This window comes from Macadamia integrifolia, chromosome 7 (genome assembly GCF_013358625.1).
Source record: "Macadamia integrifolia cultivar HAES 741 chromosome 7, SCU_Mint_v3, whole genome shotgun sequence".
Taxonomy (NCBI): Eukaryota; Viridiplantae; Streptophyta; class Magnoliopsida; order Proteales; family Proteaceae; genus Macadamia; species Macadamia integrifolia.
The window spans coordinates 19,683,697-19,704,526 of NC_056563.1; the positions used below are offsets into that span (position 1 = coordinate 19,683,697).

Here is a 20,830-nt window from a genome sequence, read left to right on the forward strand (position 1 = left end):
TAACCCTTCTAAATTGCAGGTTAATTTAGAATTGGGATTTTCTCAGATATATTTGTTGTTTTTCCGATAATACCATAGAACTGGGATTTTCTCTAACGAATCTCTTTGCAATGATTCCAATCAGAGACGTACAAGCTTGGGACTATGTGCCCTAGGTGTTAGAGTGTCCACATGGTTGAAGTTAGAAGTAAGTTGGAAGAAAAATCATGAAAGAGGATCCAAATTCAATACACATGGTAGGAATTGACAGAAAGTTCCAAAATCCGATACCATTAGCATCCATGTGATTTGTTAACTATAGAGACAAGGGACTGATGATAAGAATCGGGTGGGTCATGGCCTTACGTCATGGCCTCATGGAGTCATGGGTGGGGATGTCCCCATTCGGAAAGTTAACTCACACGGCACCGACTGAAGTCGATGAGAGCTCCACATATGGTAAGCACCTTCCAGATAGTGATCGTAGACGATAGAGTAGCCACATTAGTCTCTTTCCCAAAACATCGATCCAGGAAAGGATAAAAATCGTTTGCAATTTTAATTTTGTACAATTTTGCTCTTTAAGATGGTGACACATGGACAAAATAGTTTGAATGACTAGATTAATCCTATATTGATCCAACTCTAAATCAGTGAGTTGAAGTTGGATCAATATAAGATTAATCTGAGTCGTTCAAATCACTTTATCCTTGTGTCACCATCTGAAGGGTGTATTGCACGGTATTGCACTGATAAGAAATTGCGGACAATTTTTATCCTATGAGAAAAGGTCAAGGTTAGGTACACCGTCAGTGTATTGTAAATTTGCTTATGTTGTGTTTATCTTAAGGGTGTCAATTGGTCCAGAATCAGGTATTAGGTTTGGTTTTGATTTTGATTATAAGGAGTGTTAGTGTGATTCAGAACCAAACCAGGTCCCATCTCGTTTGAAAATCAATACTCATATCGAATCTGTTCGATTTGATATGGTTTTGGGTCCTATTCAAGTTTTGTATTTGCTTCTTATTTGGTTTCAGTATCTAGTTTTAAATTCGGTTATATGTAATAGACAAAATACAAATGCTTATTCAATAAGTTGTTAATCTTCCCTAACAAAAGAGGGTTTTACACTTAGACTATAACTATAACTCTATAAAACAGTTTTAAGTGATTAATTACGTCAAGTTTCTTTTTTAAGTTATGTCAAGTGTTTAGTTTTTAAAATGAGGAAAAAGTTACATCAAGTTATTCGGTTCGATTTTAGTTAGAACCATCAGTTCTTGACATAGATCTAGATTCGGACCGCACCAAATTATAAACACTCATTTCAGATTCAGGATGTAACCATATTATAATCGGTTTGGTTCGATTCAGGGTATTCGATTTTTTGTTTCGATTCCGATTTGACACCCTTAGTTTCTCTCTTTTCCCCCCTTTTTAACTCCATGTCCTCTTGAATGATATCTCATCCCGCATCCTCATTGGTATCACCCGTTAACTTAGTGTATACGAGTGGTGCATCTATCCCCCTCCCAATAGATATTAGTCAATGAAAAAGTTTTGGAATTTGGATTCATGGTATTGAAGGTTTGTGGCTTCAAATTTTTAAGGGTAAAGGTTGGGCATGCTAATATTGTAGATATCCAATATTGTATCTTTCTCTCTCCTCTTCCGTTGGAAAAGTCTCTCCTACCGTTGCTATCTTAGCCTCTCCAATGGTTGAACTACTAATTCTACGAAAATTAACAATGTGCCTTCGCCCAATATTTATTCCTATCTTATCTCGTCTCTATCTCCTCAAACCTATTAGTGGATCCAGATCGATCCACTCCTGAAGAACTTCAACATTTCGGTCACTTCTTAGGCTTTGCTTTGGCTCGAGTGGATGAGGAACATGGTCCCTGTGTGATATTAATGGAATTTTCTTATTGACACATTTTTAAGTGTTAAATAATTATCTTTATTTATTAATTTTCGTTCTTTCTATTTTCTCGAAAATTAGTCTTCGAAATCTAATGTGTGTAATGTTTGAGTAATTGGAATTGGGATTGGAATCGGTCGCTGGTGATTTGGATCGGAATCAAGAAGAATCAGTCATATAACGTAATAAATTGAAAGTAATCCACTGAATCAGCTTGGCGGAAATCGGGATCAGCAGTGGCGGACTCTTAAACTAATTCCTACAAATTTATTTATTTAATATATTGATTATAATTACCTTTTACCCTTAGGTTGTAATAGTGGATAGGAATTAGTAGGGGTGCAACAGGCCCGGTTGGATTGGGTTCTTAAAACCCTAACCCAATCTTAAGTCTTCAAAATTAAGCTCAGACCCAATCCAACTCCATACTCCATAGGATTCATGTTCAAGCCCAACCTTGCCTGGTTCATACCATCCCAACCCGGCCCTATTTGACCTTATTAGAGCCGGGTTGGGTCGGGCTAGGTGGGGTTGGATTGATCTTGGCTTCTACAATGGTTGAATTAACTTTGATTGACCAATTTTTGCCATTCATATCTTATACATTAAAAATTATAGAAAAATGAAATACTAATAAGAGTTTTAAATTCTAATATAAAAATTCAAGATTAATTTCGGACCGGGTTGGGTTGGATTGGGTCAAGCTGAGGCCTCAACCCGAGTCCGACCCAACCCTGACCCAGAGTTGGGGTTTTTAACCCTAACTTACCTTTAAGGCAAAAAAACTTGGCCCAAACTTTGTTCAGGTTCAGGCTGGATTCAGGTTGTTATGGCCAAACTTTCAACCTTATAGGTATTAGATTGATCAAGACTCAAGATCGATCTTAATCGACATTGATTCAATCCAAGTGAATTCATGGATACCAATCTAAGATTACAAACAATGCCCTCAAACTCTGAAATGTTGAAATTCGATTTACATCTTCACCAGCATATTAATTTTACATAAATGTCTTTGACACGGGTGTCACCCCAGTGGCACACTCCCTTGGTTCAACAAACCCTTGTTGATTCTGAAATTCGTTTGCAAAGGAATTGAACTTTGATGGGGCCAGCCCTTTTTTATGCGTGCTTTAATTTACCCTAGAAGGAAAATTAGCTTTATTCTTTTGGGCGTTAGGCACAAATAGGTACACAACTTTTTCTCTTTTCCTAGACCCTTGATGTAATACCCTACTTCTTAAATCCGGTCTGATTACACGGTTGATCCGATTTAATCATGCAGGATCCGAACCAGAGAGGGTTAAGGCGGGTTCCTTATGGACCATGATGGCAAAGGTGACTTTGAACACCGGCTGGCCAGACAAGTCCGAGTCAGTGCCAGAGGAGACGAGTGTACCCAAGCCGTGTACATGCACATATCATAAGGCCATGTACAGATAAAGCAGGTACGTAGCCGTATCTTAAAGCGCATACGTATATTATATCTTATACCGAGAGTGAGATTCGTGTCGAGAGTCAAATTCCATCAAAATCCCACTTGGTGACCAATTTTCAGCCCTCAGGTGGGCGGTCACAGGTGGGCACATCCGCCCACCTGAGTGACCCACCCATGAGGTTACAAGATGTTTTAAAAAGTATAAATAGCTATCATTATGTTTTTCCTTTTTCTCATTTATGACACTCAGGCGTTTAGTGAGAAGAGTAAAGAGGAGAGAGAAAAGAAGGGAAAGAAGAGGAAAAGGGAAGAAAGAGGAAGAAGAAATGGATTTAAGCAGCGTCTAGGTTTGATCTTCCCATTCCGACGCCGGAAGAGTGATCCCCAACACGAGGTCTGCATTTAGAGGTGAGCGAAGACTATATTCCCTAAACTTTCACCATACCCAAGTAAAACCCTTGATTTAGATAGTTTTTCTTGAAGTCTTGTAAATCCCCCTTGAGATGATGAATCTAAGGTTTAATAAATTGTTTATGTGTTGATTTTGAAGGATTTGAAGAGGTGTTTACAAGGTTGGAGAAACATTGGTGATTTTGGGATTTTAAAGGAGTTCTTGAGCAAAGAAGGTAAGATGGCTTTCCATTCCTTAAATCTAACCTAGATCTAGGTTAGAATCATCTTATGAGACTTTGAATGTGTGGAGAATGGGTTTGAAAAAATCCCATTTGATTTTTCCAAAGGTTGGGGAAGGTTTCGAGGAAAATGATATTTTTCCACCAAGACCGGTGGGCCAAATGGCCCGCCTGAGGGCACTTGCCTGAGAGGGCAGGCCCTTGGGGCCAATCAGTGGGCCGATTGGCGGGCCAACCTGCCCGCCGATCTTAGCAAGGCCCTCGGGCCAACCAACGGGCCCTACCGGTGGGTTAATAGGCGGGCCAACCTGCCCGTAGGTCATGACTGGTGGGTCAAGACAGGTGGACTGTCCAACCCACCCGAGAGACTCCCAACATGATTTCTATGTCCGAACGGACCCAAACAGACTTGCGACCTTCTTTTAGGGTTCTAAACATGATTTTGTCATCAAATTTTGTTAATTTTGACCCCAAAGTGGTGAAATATTAACCCCAGTCACTTATGATAGGTTCACCAAAACTTACGCTTCTCGCACTGGATCTCACCCGTACCAAGCGTGAATCTTTGTACACTACAGGTAAGTGGGGAGAGGATGTTTGGCCTTGTTTCAAGGCTTATTTGGCATTCATCTAATTGTATCTAGACTAGCCATGTCATCATGCAAATGCTATGTAGCTTAGTCATCCTCATATTTTTATGCCATGCGTGTTGTGTTTATTTTTTCAATGTCAAATGGTGATGTGCTTATGTGATGAATGTTGATATCATTGTGCATAATGCATTAATAGACTAGATGTCGTAGTCGGCTTAGAAACGAGTGCAATGGTGGCCCGTGGAATGGAACGCAGAGATACTATGCAATCGTACTATGTCATATAGGAGCATGCGGTGTAGGATTATCATTTTTCCGTGCTACGACCCTTCCCAACAAGGGTTGAGGCGTTGGGTTACCATTTGGGAGGAAGCAGTGGTCGTGGTTTTCAGGTCACTCTGGCGGTTAGACATACGCCAGGCTGGTCATTAGGACAGTCGGAAACCTCGGTGGTATATTCAAGAGGACCAATTGTACTGCTTTTAAATTGCTGGAGTCAACACCTTTAATTTCTGTCATTTACATTATGTTGAGAGCCGGTGGTCGGCATGTTTTACTTTTTCGAGTACTCACGGCCTTCTCTGACAGCCCTATGGGCGTATCGCATGATGGAGTTTGCAGCTCGTACCCGGAGTATACGCGCACTGTGGTTGTAGTAGCACTAAACCAAAGACTTAGTAATATTGTTTAGGTGGAAGTGATTAAAAAATGAATTGCATAGCATATAGTGCGTCACACCCCGTTCACACTGAACCGGGCCAGTGACTGAGTTAACACCGGTTAACCCAAACCTGCCAGGATCATCAGATACTGTATTCCACCACAGCATACGCACAACTAATATAAGTTCATCAGATCAGCGGAAGACTAAGTTTTACCTGTGAATAAATCCCATATACTTGATACCCGAATTGTGATACAATAATTATATACATGTAGGCCCGAAGGCATGATAATTACACAATAAAAGTACAATTCATACATCAAGTATATACAGGAAATCATCAAAACAATCAGAGTACACAGCTCGGCTCGGTATCAAGGCTGGAGCTCAGCTCAGCATCAAGGGTTGCGCCCAGCTCGGCATCACATAGAAGAGCTTAGCTCGGCCTCAGAAGTGGAGCTCAGCACGGCCCCAAAGGTGGAGCTCAGCTCGGCCTCAGAACTGCTGTCCCGCAGCACAAATCTCGCATGAGCAGTCGGCGCCGTGCTCTAACTCCTCAGGGGTCCACCAGTCCTCTTCAGGAAAATCAACTGTGGGACCCACCCCATGCTCCTCAGATGTATGACCTGCAAAATCATCTAAAAAGGGGTGTACACGTGGGATGAACTCACTAGCTCAGTAAGTAGAAAGATGGACCACACACAACAGTCCACACATCACAACACATCATATGCACTACATGCCATGCTATACATTTTAAATCACATCCACCTAAGCAACATTACTAAGTCCTTGGTTTTAGTGCTACTACAACCACAGTACGCGTATACTCTGGGTACGAGCCGTGAACTCCCTCCCGCGATACGCCCATAGGGCTGTCGGAGAAGGCCCACCGTGAGTACTCGGAAAAGTAAAGACAATGCCGTCCACCGGCTCTCAACAGAAATGTAAATGACTAAAAATAAAGGTGCTGACTCCAGCAATTTAAAAGCAGTACGATTGGCCCTTTTGAATGTACCATCGGGGTTGTCGACTGTCATACATGACCCGTCGGGCGTTATGTCTAACCGCCACAGTGACCCGACGATCGCGACCATTGCTTCCCCCCAAATGATAACCCAACACCTCAACCCCTGTTGAGAAGGGTCGTAGCACGGGATGGTGAGAATCCTAATACCGCATGCTCCTATATGACAATAGTACGATTGCATAGTGCCTCCGTGTCCCATTCCACGGGCCACCAATGCACTCGTCTCCAAGCTGACTACGACATCTAGTCTATCAATGCAACATGCACAATGATGTCCACATTCAACATATACATCTCATTCAATTGGCATTTGGAAAGTAAACATAGCACACATGCATAACAATGTGAGGATGACTAATCTACATAGCATATTCATGATGGCATGACTAGACTATATATAAGTAAATGAATGCCAAACAATGCCTTAAAACAAGGCCAAACGTCCTCTCCCCACTTACCTGTAGCGTACAAGGATTTCCGTTCGGTACGGGTGAGATCCGATGCAAATCGGGTCGGATTTGGTGAACCTAGCATAATTGAGCGGGGTTAGAACTTCACCATTTTATGATCAAAATTAATGAAATCCAATGACAAAATCGTGTTTAGAACGTCAAAAGAAGGTCACACGTCCGATTTGGGTCCAATCGGACGTAAGGATCACCCTCGGGGCCACACGGGTGGGTCAGACACGTGGGTAGTCTAGCCCACCGGTCCTACCCACCGGTTGGGACCGGCAGGTAGGGGCCCGCCGGTATGGCCCGTCGGTTGTACCCATCGGTTGGGCCAGGGGCCCCTGCTAGGACCGGCGGGTAGGGGCCTGCCGGTTGGGCCCGAAGGCCCCCCTGCCTTCTCAGGTGGGTACCCACAGGCAGGTAGGGGCCCACCGGTTGTACCCACCGGTCTTAGTGGGAAACACCCTATTTCTTCCCAACTTTCTCCATTCTTTGGGGATTCAAATGGGGCTTTTTCAAACCCATTCTTCACACCTTCAAGGTCTTATAGGATGGTTCTAACCTAGATCTATGTTAGATTCAAGTGATGGGAAACCATCTTACCTTCTTTGCTCAAGAACAACTTCAAACCCTCCAAATCACTTCAAACCACAATGCTTCTTCCACCTTGTCAATACCTCTTCAAATCCTTCAAGATCAACACATAAATCATCTATTAAACCTTAGATTCATCATTTCAAAGGGGATTTACAAGATCTCAAGAAACCCTACTCGAATCAAGGGTTTAAGCTTGGGTATGGTGAATGTTCAAGGAACCCAACTTTGCTTACCTCTAAATGTAGATCTAGAGTTGAAGATCACTCTCCCGGTGTCGGAATGGGAGGATCAAGCTTCGGCGCCGCTGAAATCCTTCTCTTCTTCCTCTTCCTTCTCTTCCCTTCTTCTTCCCTTTCGTTTCTCTCCTCTTCACTATCCTCACCAACGTACGGGTGTCATAAATGAAAGGAAAAGAAAATCATAAATTCTATATATATACTTCCTAAATAACTAAATAGTGCACATGGATGGATCACTCAGGTGGGTGGGTGCGCCCACCTGTCCGCCCACCTGAGGGTCAAAACTTAGGATTTTGACAGAGTTCGGGCCTGGCTCGAACCCCACCCTGGCATACGATGTAGTATACGTATATACCTTAATATACGGCTAAAATACCTGCTTTATCCATACATGGCCTTATGGTAGGTGCATGTATACAGCTTGGGCACTCCCGTCTCTTCTGGCACTACTCGGACTTGTCGGGCCAGCCGGTGTTTAAGGTCACCCTTGCCATCATAGCCCATAAGGAACCCGCTCTAACTCCCTCTGGCTCGATTCCTGCATGGTTAAACCGAGTCAACCGCATAATCAGACCGGGTTTAAGAAGTATGGTATTACACTAGATATGTCCGGCCACCTAGTAAATTGGGCCATAAGTTGGGAGAATTCGACATCCAGTGTAGACCAAGAACCGTAATAAAAGCACAGGCCCTAGCAGACTTCATAGCCGAGACAATGCTCCCCGATGATCCCTAGGAGTTTTTCGAGGCCCAGGCAGAAAAGACTTAGACGTTGTACATGGATGGTGCTTCCAACAGCATAGGAAGCGGTGTAGGGATCATACTGGTCAGCCCCGAATGTTTCAAGATCGAGTATGCCCTACGGTTTGACTTCGATGCCTCCAACAATGAAGCAGAGTACGAAGTGCTAACAACTAGAATTAATCTGGTGTGGGCTTTAATGGTACAAGAGTTAGTGGTGCACAGTGACTCACAGCTCGTGGTACGACAGGTGAATGGAGACTACGAAGCCAAAGAACAAAAGATGGATGAGTATTTAAAGACAGTGTGAGAGAGAATAACAACCTTCACGGAGTTCGAGGTGAGGCAAGTGCCACGAGAAGAGAATGCCAGTGCAAATGCACTGTCGTGGTTGGCCACCTCTGACTTCATAGATCTCGGATGATCGGTGTATTTTGAAGTGTTACCCCAACCAAGTACTGAAAGACCCCAAGAGGTGTTACCCGTTGGTGAGAACGGGCCTAGCTGGATGGATGCCATAATCAGGTACCTAAAAGAAGGTGTACTCCCCAAAGATAGGGATGAGGCAAGGAAGATACGAATGCAGTCAGCAAGCTTCATGCTAAAAGATGAGACGCTATATAAGATAGGGTTTACCACACCATACCTCAAATGCCTGAACCTTGTTGACACCAAGTACATACTTCGAGAAGTACATGAAGGGATATGTGGCCAACATCTCAGAGCCCGGGCCTAGGCCCACAAAGTGCTGAGGCAGAGCCTTTTTTGGCCATCCATGAGGAGGGATGTAGAAGAGTTCATCAGGAAGTGCATTGAGTACCAGATGTTCGCCCCCGCCCATTGGCAGCACTCTACCGAGCTTTCCTCCCTATCAAGCCCGGTACCATTTTCCATGTGGGGAATGGACATAGGATGTCCATTCCCCCTGACGATGAGGCAAACAAATTTTGTAGTGGTGGTGGTAGACTACTTCATGAAGTGGGCGGAGGCCGAAGCATTGGCTACCATATCCAAAAAGAATGTAAGGGACTTCTTCAAGAAGGTGGTAGTCTATCGATTCGGCGTCCCCTGGGTGGTAGTAACAGAAAATGGAACACAGTTCGCCAACTTGACTTTTGGTTTGTTTTGTGATGCCCTCGGCATTGACCACAGGAAAACGTCCATCGGTTACCCATCAACCAACGGGCTGACAGAGGTAACCAATCATACCTTGCTCCAAGGAATAAAGAAGAGACTAGATGATGCCAAAGGGTTATGGGAAGAAGAGTTAAAAAACATCCTCTGAGCTTACCACACTACTGAGAGATCAGCCACCGGAGAAACACCCTTCATTTTAACCTACGGCATAGAAGCTGTGCTCCCGGTGGAGGTTGGAGCCATGACCCATCGGATTCAGTATTATGATGAAGAAGAAAACAATAAAGGACTCCGAGCTAATTTAGACCTCTTGATTGAAGTCAGAGATGCTTCGTAAGAAAGGATCACCGCCCACCAACAAAAGGTTGCGAGGCATTATAATTCTAAAGTCCGAAGAAACGAGTTTAGAATAGGTGACCTCGTCCTCAGAAGGGCGGAGATATCAGATCTGAAGCATCAAGGAAAGTTGGCTCCAAAATGGGAAGGACCTTATAGAGTCACCAGGATAATACGACCAGGGTCCTATCACCTGGAGACTACGAGGGGAGAAAGGGTACCCCGATCATAGAACTCGAAGAACCTGAGAAAATTTTATTAGTAGTCGTAGCATGCATGCACATTTGCTTAGTTTTTATTTTTTCTTCTTAAAACAGTCTTAGTTTGTAGTTTTACACCCCCGGGCACTTTCGAGGAGTTTTATTACAAAAAATAAATAAGCTGGTTTATGGCAATCGATTTTGGACAAGTCTCTAAGAAATATTCCTCGATTGGAGGGCTCAGGCTAAGGCCAGGGGACCCAATCGAAGGTCCATGCCTCGATTGTGGGCTCAGGCCAAACCCAAGGGAATACGATCGAAAGCCGTTACCTCGAAGGTCATTACCTTGGTTGGGTGCTCGGCCTAAGGAAAACTCCCTCGGCTAGAGCTGAAGGGAGACAAAAATCCTACTCTTATAGGCCTCCCTTCAAGGCTTCTGCCCTCGAACCGGCTGATGCAACAGGACCAAGGCTCATACTAAGACAGGCCAAGGCACATATTACACTTAGGAATAAGTACTGGCATAAGGGCTCTCGGCCTTCGTGTACCAACTGGCGGGCTAAAGATCCCTAGTGGAATTCAAAAAGAAAAAAAGAAAGACAAGACGAGGAGTAAAGGGAACCAAAGAAACTGAAACATTCATTCCATAAAAAATCCCGAAGGCTGAGATAACATGAAAAGGCCTGAAGGCTGAGATTACAAAAAAAAAAGAACCCGAAGGCTTAAAAAGGCGGCTTCAGGGGGCATCTATCGGGCTCACAGCCTCGTCCATGGCATAACAGGGGGTCTCCCGATCGTGACCAGGAGTTAGAGGCAACTTGCGTTGCATCCGAACCTCACCTTCCTCGCTACGGCCTTTGTCGTCAGTGTCGGCCACCTCGGTGGCTGTCGGGACTGCCTCAACATCCTCCTCTTTGAAAATGAGCCCGTTGTCCTCAAAAGAGACCTCTGGGAAAGGCTCGAGGACCTAGTCTCAGACCTTGGTAGCACCCATTGTGAACCCAAGAGCGATGGCATGCCTGACCTCCTCCCGAAAGTCCTCAGGGGCCCTATACCTCTCGGCCCCTCGGACCTCGGCCTCCTGAACCCTCATCGCCATCTGTGCCTTCAGCTCCGTAAGCTTCCGATCTCATTCCTAGAAAGTACAGAGAAGGTCCGCTTCCAGGTGCTCCACCTTCACGAGGAGGACCGAATGCTCATTCTCGAGGATAGACTTCTCATATTCAGAAGCCTCGAGGTCTCAAGCCAAGGCTTCGGCCTGGATCGCCAGCTGACCCACTTGGTTTTGAGCCTGTGTAAGACACCAATGGTTAGAATTTTGGAATGATAATAAATTAAGGTTTAGAAGACCGAAGCTTACCCCTACCATAAAGATGCAGGCGCTAGTTATCATGGCCACCATCCCTTGACGTTGTGCTTCGGTGGCATCTCGGGGGAGACTGCCCTTCTATAGCAGCTCACTAGCTACATGCCTAACAAACAGAGTGTCGTCCTCCTTGATCGACCACGGAGGGATGAAGCCAACCTCAGCTCGGACATTCGTGACCCTCGGGCTTCTGAAGTCAGCCACCAAAGAAGCATCTCGGGCAGACAAGTCATGGCCCAGAACAATGAGGGCCTGGACCGCTTCGGTGCTGGGTCCTTCAACCCTGGCCCTTTTCTTCGAAGAGGGAGCTTTAGAGGAGGGGGACTTTCTTCTTCTCCTTCCTCTTTTGCTTCTGTGCTGCTGTGCATTCCGCGCCCTGGCCTCCCTTATTTGGGCCTGCCTCTCAGCAACTGCAGCCCTAGCCTCGGCCCTTGAGATTTGCACTGCATTAAGACATGAAGGATATTAATATGAGGTACGAAGATCCGAGGCAAATTAACTTAGGCTGCCCTAAGACTCACCCGGGCTAAGCCCGAATCTGAATAAAATAGCATCGGACTTGAGGCTGTCGGACTTAACTGGAGGGCAAGTGTCTTGGCGCCTCGCCATGGCTATCGACTCCATGTTTGCCCCAAAAAGGGCAGGGGCGGAGTTCACCGTCCTCTAATCGGGGATATCCTAGACAGTTCCAAAGGGCACCCCCTCGGTCGACCTCACAAAGAAGAATTTCTCCTTCCACCCGTTGATCGACGTTGGGTAACCATTCAACAACCGAAGGTCTTTCCGAGGGCTAAAATAGTACCAGCCCGAAAGCCCCTTACTGGCCTGGAGGAGGAAGCAATTGATGAAGAGGGGGAGGGAGAGAGGCCCTTGGTTCCTAGAGAAGAGAACGACGAAACTGAGCATCTGTCGCCATCCGTTCGACATCAACTGGGTGATGAGCACATTTATGTGTGAAAATCTAGGGTAGTAAAACATGCATTTTACATATTTAGAATGGAGCTACCTTGGGTTTTACTCTCTTTTTGCAGGTTTTATATTTTCAAGGTCTTTAGGACTATCGGACGATATATCTTCAATTTTACACGTAAAGAGGTCCTATTTCTTTTCATGGTTGCGAAGAGGATGAAATTCTGAGCAAGATGGATGTGTTCAATTAAAAATACACATTCGTTTCGTCACCCGTACAAATGATTATTCTTTTCGGGCCAGAAAAAGAATAATGGATTAGAACTAAACCGAGATGCAGAACCAGCCCATTTGCAGTTGTCCCAGAGGTACAAGGAATATTTCAAATGCCAACAAGGATCGATGGACCACATCCTTAAGTGATTGAAGATTCGTTTTTGGTAACAACAACTACCTAGTGTAGTTGGTGAGCTATGGTGTGCAAAATTTCCTTGCTCACTAAGAGGTCTCAAGTTCGAATCTCATGGTTGTTTTTTTTTAGAGAATTTTGTTGAAGATTTCCTGATTTTCACTCACTTAAAGACCAAGGGCATGGAGGGGATTTCCACATCAAATTAAAAGCAAGGAAAATCGTGGAAGGGTTCCTGCGCAAGAAGAGAAGAAAAAAAAAAGGAAAGAAAAAAGAAAAGGGAGAAATAAAGATTGTCCAAATCTTCTCTCTCCTCCACATCATCACCAAAAGATTGTCCAAATCACACAAAGCAAGAAGGAAAATCGTCCCTTGGAGGGAGAAAAAGAAGTGAAATAAATTAGAAAAAAAAAAAGAGAGAAAATAAGCAAATAAATTATAGGAAATTTCTCAAAGTTTATTTCCCTCTTCTCTCTCCTCCACCTTAGCACTTTTGGTCTCAAAAGATCTCACAACCAATTGTGGGTTTCTCCCTTTTAGGAAAGAGAAATTTGTTACCCTACCTCCCCATTCCCTATAAATACAACTCATGTAAGAGGAGGGGAGACAATTTATTCTTCTTCTAGTTTTTTTTAGTTGCTCTCTCTTTCTCTTGCTCTCTCTTTAGTTTTAGTTCTTCTTTATCTTTTCTTTAATCACTTTTGTAATAGCTTTTTTTTGTTTCAATTAATGCAAGCACTCTTTTATTTTTATTCAGCCCTTTTATGTTTATGATTTATGCAGTTGAGTTGTAATTTTTTAAGTTATAGTTCTAAGCTTAGATCTAGGTGACAAGACCACGAGCCGTGGAGCAATTTTTTTTTCAAGATTTGTTTTCTCTAGTACTAGAAATTTCAGATTTGGTTTATTCCAGATCTCGTTTTTAGTACTAGTAGTATCTCAAATCGATCAAGTTTTCAGTTCGAGGGTTGAAGTTCAAGTAAGTAGGCTCCTTCAGTAGTCTTCTCTCCCCTCTCTCATTCCCTCTTCTGACTACCCTTTCTTTCTTAATTTAGGATTTTAATTTCAATCGTTACATTATTGCTATGCCTTTCCCCCAAGGTTCATGGCTGGTGTATGTGTTGGCTTTGCCCCTCCTAGCCATAGAACCATCATTTTATTGTTTTTATTTTAATTGCCTCCCTTTTCCTAAAACCAAGTAGAGTAACCCTTGTAAGAGTGACTCTCTGGTCAAGTAGGAAAGCTCATATTATGATGCATCCCTCGGGCTAAGTAGAGAAACCTACTTGTGAGTCTCTCTCTAGCTTTATCCCCTTTCTTTTACTTTATTTTTATTTCAACATTTTTTCTTTATTATTTTTTTTTAATTGCATGGGTTGTTTATTTTCAGTTATTTATTTATTTAATTTTAATTGCGTGGCTTGCGTCTTTAAATTCTTAGATGATGAATTATTAGGACGTTATTTTAGATACATATGTTTAGGACGGTAATTAGAATTAGATCACAACCATTAATTGATTCACTTTCGTATTATTAAAAGAAAAAAAAAATAAAGTGGTTGTTCTCCTTGTGTTCGACCTGTAGCTACACTGATCCGAACACTTGCGGTTACATTTTAAATCTCAAACAAGTTTTGGGCGCCGTTGCCGAGGAGACAGTTCCATGTTATTTTTTGCTTTCTTTTGGTAAATCAGAGTGTTTTGTTTGCTTTGTTTTGTTTTTCTTTTTCTTTTATTAAATTACTGAGAAGAACAACTTGCAATAATAGTTGTATCGGTGGAGGTCGCCATGCCTCACAGTATGATAAAGATAGGTTTCGCCCTGTAGCAGTACCTCAGGAATTGACCTGAGCAACCCAGGATCCCTGCCGGTAAGCTCCCAAAAAGCCAAAAACAATCAAAAAAAAAAATCAAAAAAATCAAAAAAAAATCAAAAAATCATTAAAAAAAAAAGTTTTGCTATCCATTCTTTTGTGCTTGTCTTACTTTAGTTGTGGGTAGTTTTCTATTGCATGAGTGTTAAGTGGGTACGTAATACTAAGAATCAATTGGAAAGAAGAGATCCAACAAGTAGTGACCATATACGTTTGCTCTCTTTAAAACCCTTCAATATGGGAGACCAACAGAAAAACCCTTCACCTAAATCTTTGAAAGATAGGTTCTACCCTGCTAGAACAGCCCAACCTTCTTGCATAGTTCTACCACAAGCCCAGGGCAATAATTTTGAACTCAAATCTCAATATATCACTATGTTGCCCCACTTCCATGGGTTGACCTCTGAGGATGCATACCTATTTCTAAGGGAATTTGAAGAGGTATGTGTTCTAATTAAGATCCAACAGCTTTCTGATGATGCTGTTAAGCTTAGGTTTATCACTTTTGGAATGAAAGACCAAGCTAAGAATTGGTTGTATGGGTTACCCACAAATTCCATAACCTCATGGGAACAGTTCACAGTTGTCTTCCTTAAGCAGTTTTTCCCAACTCACAAGACCAATAAGCTTAGAAGTGAAATCCTTCAGTTTAGGCAAAAGCCTAGTGAGTCATTTTCCAAACTTATGGAGAGATTCAATGATCTACTCCAAGAATGCCCTCACCATAGCCTAGACCTATAGCATTTATGTCAAATAATTTATGAGGGTATTGATTACCAAACTAAAAAAATGATAGAGTCTATGTACCCTGAGGGATTCACATCCTTTACAGATGAAGGAAAGGCATGGAAATTCTTACTTGACTTAGCTGACAAAACCCGTGAGTGGGAATCCACCCAAGAGAGTGAAAGAACTATAGGAGGGAAAGGATATTTTGTGGATGGGATGGTAGCGAAGGAAGCCCATTTGGATAGCCTAATCAAAAGGATTGAGGTTATTGTCCATCATCAGTCAATTTGGTTAAGATTTGTGCTTGGTGCCAGTCCCCTGGACATGTCATAGAAGAATGCCCCAACACCTTTGGGGGTACAGCTAATGATAGTGTTAATGCCTTATACAAGAATAATCCATATAGTAACACCTAAAATCTAGGATGGAGAAATCACCCAAATTTCTCTTGGAATCAGAGCAACCAAGCATGCCTTCCAATTTTCATAATCCAGGTCAACCTGGACCCCAAAGGCCTCCCTTTGCACAACAATCTTTTTTTCAAAATACTTTTCCTAAGTTAAATGCAGGACCTCAGGCTAGTTTTCCTAGGGCTCCTCTCCTATCATCTTATCAGCAACCCCCTGGGTTTACCAACACTGGAGAGGCAAGTAGAATAAGTGACTTAGAAAAAAATATGGCCCTCCTCATGACAAGCCATCAAAATCTTACGAGAGAATTTATCCAAATTGTCTCAATTATGCGTGAGAGGGAGAAGGGAACTTTACCCAGTCAACCAGAGCCTAACCCTAGGCATCATCAGCCTGTTAGTTCACAAACATCAACTAATGCACCACTGAATATAGTACAAGGTCAGACCCAACAAGGGCCCTCTAACCAATGTAATGTTGTTTATGCCCCTAGGAGTGGTAGAGAGTACCAACAGAGCGTTCCTAAATCTTCCTCATCTATTACTCCTGTTAACTCTCCTTTAATTGAGGACACAAGTGTGCCTCTTGTTCCAAGTTCGTCTGATGAACCTAAAGATTTTTCTGAAACTAAAGATGATTTGGTTGAGGAAACCAAAAATGATTCTTCTGAACAGGGGCAAATCCCTAACAGTCCTTATGTTCATCCTGTCCTATTTCCTAATCGTTTGGTAAACAAAAGGAAGACTGCTTCCATGGATAAAATTTTAGAAGTCTTCAAAAAGGTAGAAGTGAACATCCCTCTTTTGGATTCCATATCCCAGATCCCCGCCTATGCAAAGGTATTGAAAGATTTGTGTACTCACAAATGTATCACTAGTGTGCCCAAAAAGACGTTCTTGGCAGGTAACATTAGTTCCATAATTACTCAGCCTATAGCAGCCAAGTATAAGGATCCAGGGAGCCCTACCATAACTTGTGTCATAGGCAACACCTAAATTGAGCATGCCTTACTTGACCTTGGCGCAAGTGTGAATCTTTTACCTTACCATGTGTATAAGCAACTTGGAATGGGAGAATTGAAAGCCACTAGAACTACTCTTCAGTTGGTAGATAGGTCTGTTAAAATTCTTGAAGGGATGGTTGAGGATGTCTTACTAAAGGTGGGGGAATTTATTTTTCCTGTTGATTTCATTATGTTAGATACTAAGCCCTTCTCAACTAAGGATGAGATCCTAATATATCTAGGAAGACCATTCTTGGCTACCAGTAATGCATTAATCAATTGCCGGAATGGTTACCTAAGATTATCTTTTTGTAACCAAACTGTTGAGTTTAACATGTTTAGGATTGGCAAGCAACCACATATGGAAGAAGAGATCAATATGCTTGAGGATTTTCTATATTTTTCTGATGATTTAGTTACCAACTTTGATATTGATTTTGATTTAGAATTCCAAGAGTGTATGGATGAGTTGGATGATGACAGTGAAAACTTATTTTCTGAAGTCTTAAGTCTTCACACATTTGTGGAGCCCTTAGGACCCCTTTCCAATTCCATTCCCAAACCTTCCATAGTTGAGCCCCCTAAGCTAGATCTTAAGGAGTTGCCATCTAATTTGAGGTATGCTTTCCTAGGGCCTGACTAGACTCTTCCTGTAATAATTTCTTCAAATTTGACTTCTAGCCAGGAAGAGGAGTTACTTAAAATGTTAAAAGATAATAAGGAAGCCCTAGGTTGGACCATGGCTGATATCAAGGGTATAAGCCCTTCCATTGTGCAACATCATATACATCTTATGGAGGATTCCAAACTAACCATAGAATCCCAAAGAAGAGCTAACCCAGTGATGATGGAAGCCATTAAGAAAGAGATCCTAAAGTGCTTGGATCATGGAATAATTTATCCTATTTCTTACAGCCAATGGGTAAGCCCAGTTGACGTAGTGCCTAAGAAGTCTGGTATGACTGTAGTTCCTAATGCCAATAATGAGTTGATCCCTACCCATGTCCAAACAGGATGGCTTATGTGCATTGACTACAAGAAACTTAATGTGACAACCTAGAAGGACCACTTCCCATTGCCATTCATTGATCAGATGTTAGAAAGGTTATCTGAACATGAATACTATTGTTTTCTTGATGGATATTCTGGCAATAACCAAATCCCAATTGCTTTAGAGGACCAACATAAGACCACTTTTACATGCCCATATGAAACATTTGCTTACAGGCGTATGCCCTTTGGGCTTTGCAATGCCCCTGCTACGTTCCAACGATGCATGATGAGTATTTTTTCTGACATGGTCAAAAAATTCTTAGAAATATTTATGGATGACTTTTCAATTCATGGGAATTCCTATTCTGAATGTCTTTATCATCTTTCCCTAGTTTTGAAAATGTGCATATCTAAGAATTTGGTTTTGAATTGGGAGAAATGCTATTTTATAGTTAAATCTGGTATTGTTTTAGGTCATGTAATATCCAAGGAGGGAATTAAGGTAGATAGAGCCAAAGTGGATTTAATTGATAATTTACTACCTCCTCAATCTATTAAGGATGTTCGGTCTTTTCTAGGGCATGCAGGCTTCTATAGAAGATTTATTGAGAACTTTAGTCAGTTAGCCCGACCTCTCACTTCATTACTTTCCAAAGATCAAACTTTTGAGTTTTCTAAAGAGTGCCTAGAATCCTTCAAACAACTTAAGAAGGAGTTGACCAATGCACCCATTGTTTAACCACATGTTTGGACTGAACCTTTTGAACTGATGTGTGATGCTTCAGATTTTGCCATAGGAGCAGTTTTGGGTCAAAGGATTAATAAGTTACCCACGGTCATTTACTATGCCAATAGGACCTTAAATGATGCACAACTCAATTATACAACCACTGAAAAAGAATTTTTAGTTGTTTTGTTTGCATTAGAAAAGTTTCGGTCTTACTTTATTGGTTCACATGTGGTGGTGTATACTGATCATTCTGCTCTCAGATACCTAGTTCAAAAGAAGGATGCCAAAGCTCGTCTCATTAGGTGGGCTTTACTTTTGCAAGAGTTTGATTTAAAAATTAGGGATAAGAAAGGAGTTGAAAACCTAGTTGCATACCATTTATCCTGACTTTCAAATTCCTTGACTGTCGATTCTCCAGTCAACGAGAACTTTCTAGATCAACAATTATTTGTAATGTCCAGTGAACCATGGTTTGCTAACATTGTCAATTTCTTAGTTTCAAGTGTGACTCCGGATCACTGGTCCACCTAAGATAAGTATAGGTTTCATTCCCAAGTTAAGCACTTTTTCTGGGATGATCCTTATTTGTTTAAGATATGTCCGGATCAGATTATCCGACGATGTGTTCTTAATCATAAGCAACATTTTATTCTCTCTTTTTGTCATGATCATGCATGTGGTGGACACTTTGAACCTAAGAAGACTACTGCAAAGGTTCTCCAATGCGGATTTTATTGGCCCACTCTTTTTAGAGATGCTTTTGATTTTCGCAAGGCTTGTTCCGCCTGCCAGTCTTTTGGCCGTATCAATAAGAGGAACATAATGTCTCTCAACTCTATTTTAGTAGTTGAGATCTTTGATGTATGGGGCATCGATTTTATGGGACCATTCCCTAATTCCTTTGGGAATTTGTACATACTTTTGGCCGTTGATTATGTCTCCAAATGGATAGAGGCCATACCTTGTAAATCTAATGACCAAAAAGTGGTGGTCCAGTTTCTCAAAGAGAACATTTTTTTCCGCTTTGGTGCACCACGTGCAATAATTAGTGATAGGGGTACTCATTTTTGTAATCGACCTTTTGAGGCCTTAATAAAAAGGTATGGGATCACACATAAGTTATCTACCCCTTATCACCCCCAAACTAGTGGTCAAGTGGAGGTGTCTAATAGGCAGATCAAACAAATCTTGGAAAAAACTGTTAATCCCAACCGTAAGGATTGGTCCCTTAGGCTCATTGATGCCTTGTGGACCCATCAGACTACATTCAAGACTGACCTTGGTTAGTCTCCCTACCGTTTGGTGTATGGGAAAACTTATCACTTACCAGTTGAGTTGGAGTATAAGGCCTTTTGGGCCATCAAGAAGCTCAACTTTGATTTTTCTGATGCGGGAATTCACTGTAGGCTCCAACTATATGAGTTGGAGGAACTTAAGAATGATGCCTATGAAAGTTCTAGGATTTACAAGGAAAAGACTAAAGCTTTCCATGATAAGCACATTCTACGTAAATCTTTTGCAATTGGTGATAAGGTCTTATTGTACAACTCTCGATTGCATCTTTTCCCTGGTAAACTTAGATCTCGATGGGATGGCCCGTTTATTGCCCATAATGTACATCCCCATGGGGTTGTGAATATTTTGAATCCAGGAACAGGGGTAATTTCAAAGGTTAATGGTTAGCGTTTGAAACCGTTCCTTGAGTTTCCTAATACTAGTAGTGAAGAGGCCATGGATCTCCATGAACCTCTTTACACTGATGACTAACTTTTAATTAGGTATGACCCCCTTACATTGTCTTTGCTTTTAATTCTTTCCATGCATTGAGGACATTGCATGACTTAAGTGTGGGGGAGGGAAACCAGTTTTTGTTTTTTTCACTTTGTTTTGTTTGTTTTTCTTTTTATTTTTGAGCTTGCTAAGGATGAAGTCCTACTTTGGCTTTTGGCTAATGATCAGACCATTCGGTTTCTTGATGTATGAAAATAAAAGTTTTGATTAAGGTACCCATTTTGAACGTATAAAAACCCTGTTGAGAAGAAAGAAACAAGTATGTGTCTTGAGATGGGACTTTCTTTTGAAAAATAAAAGACCCCTGTTTTATGGTGATGGACCATATGTAAGTCTGTGGGTTCTTTGTACTTTTGATTTGGAGTTGAGACCTTCTTTTTAATTTGGCATGGGTTGACAAATGCACAATTTTAAATGAAATGTGAAATCTGGTATAAAGAAGAATAAGAGTTGATTCCCTTGGAACTAGACAGGGCATTGCGCCTCAGGAAGCGTGGTGTCTTGATCAAAATTCTTTGGGAGGAAACTTCTGAAGTAACTCTAGCATCACTGCCTTTGTGGACATATGCAAAAAGCGAAGCTACATAGTAACTTGGGTGTCTGGTGTTTGCTCCACCATGTCATTCAGGCCAAAAGTAGTGGAGTAGTATAGAGTTT

The 20,830-nt window shown here is 42.0% G+C and overlaps 1 non-coding gene across 1 annotated transcript; it reads right to left on the reverse strand.

Annotated features, from left to right (window-relative positions):
• Window positions 1-15,141: 15,141 nt before the first annotated feature.
• Window positions 15,142-15,248, reverse strand: LOC122085310. Its single transcript, XR_006142086.1, has one exon. It is a non-coding gene; the product is annotated as a small nucleolar RNA R71 (small nucleolar RNA).
• Between the last annotated feature and the right edge of the window lie 5,582 nt (window positions 15,249-20,830).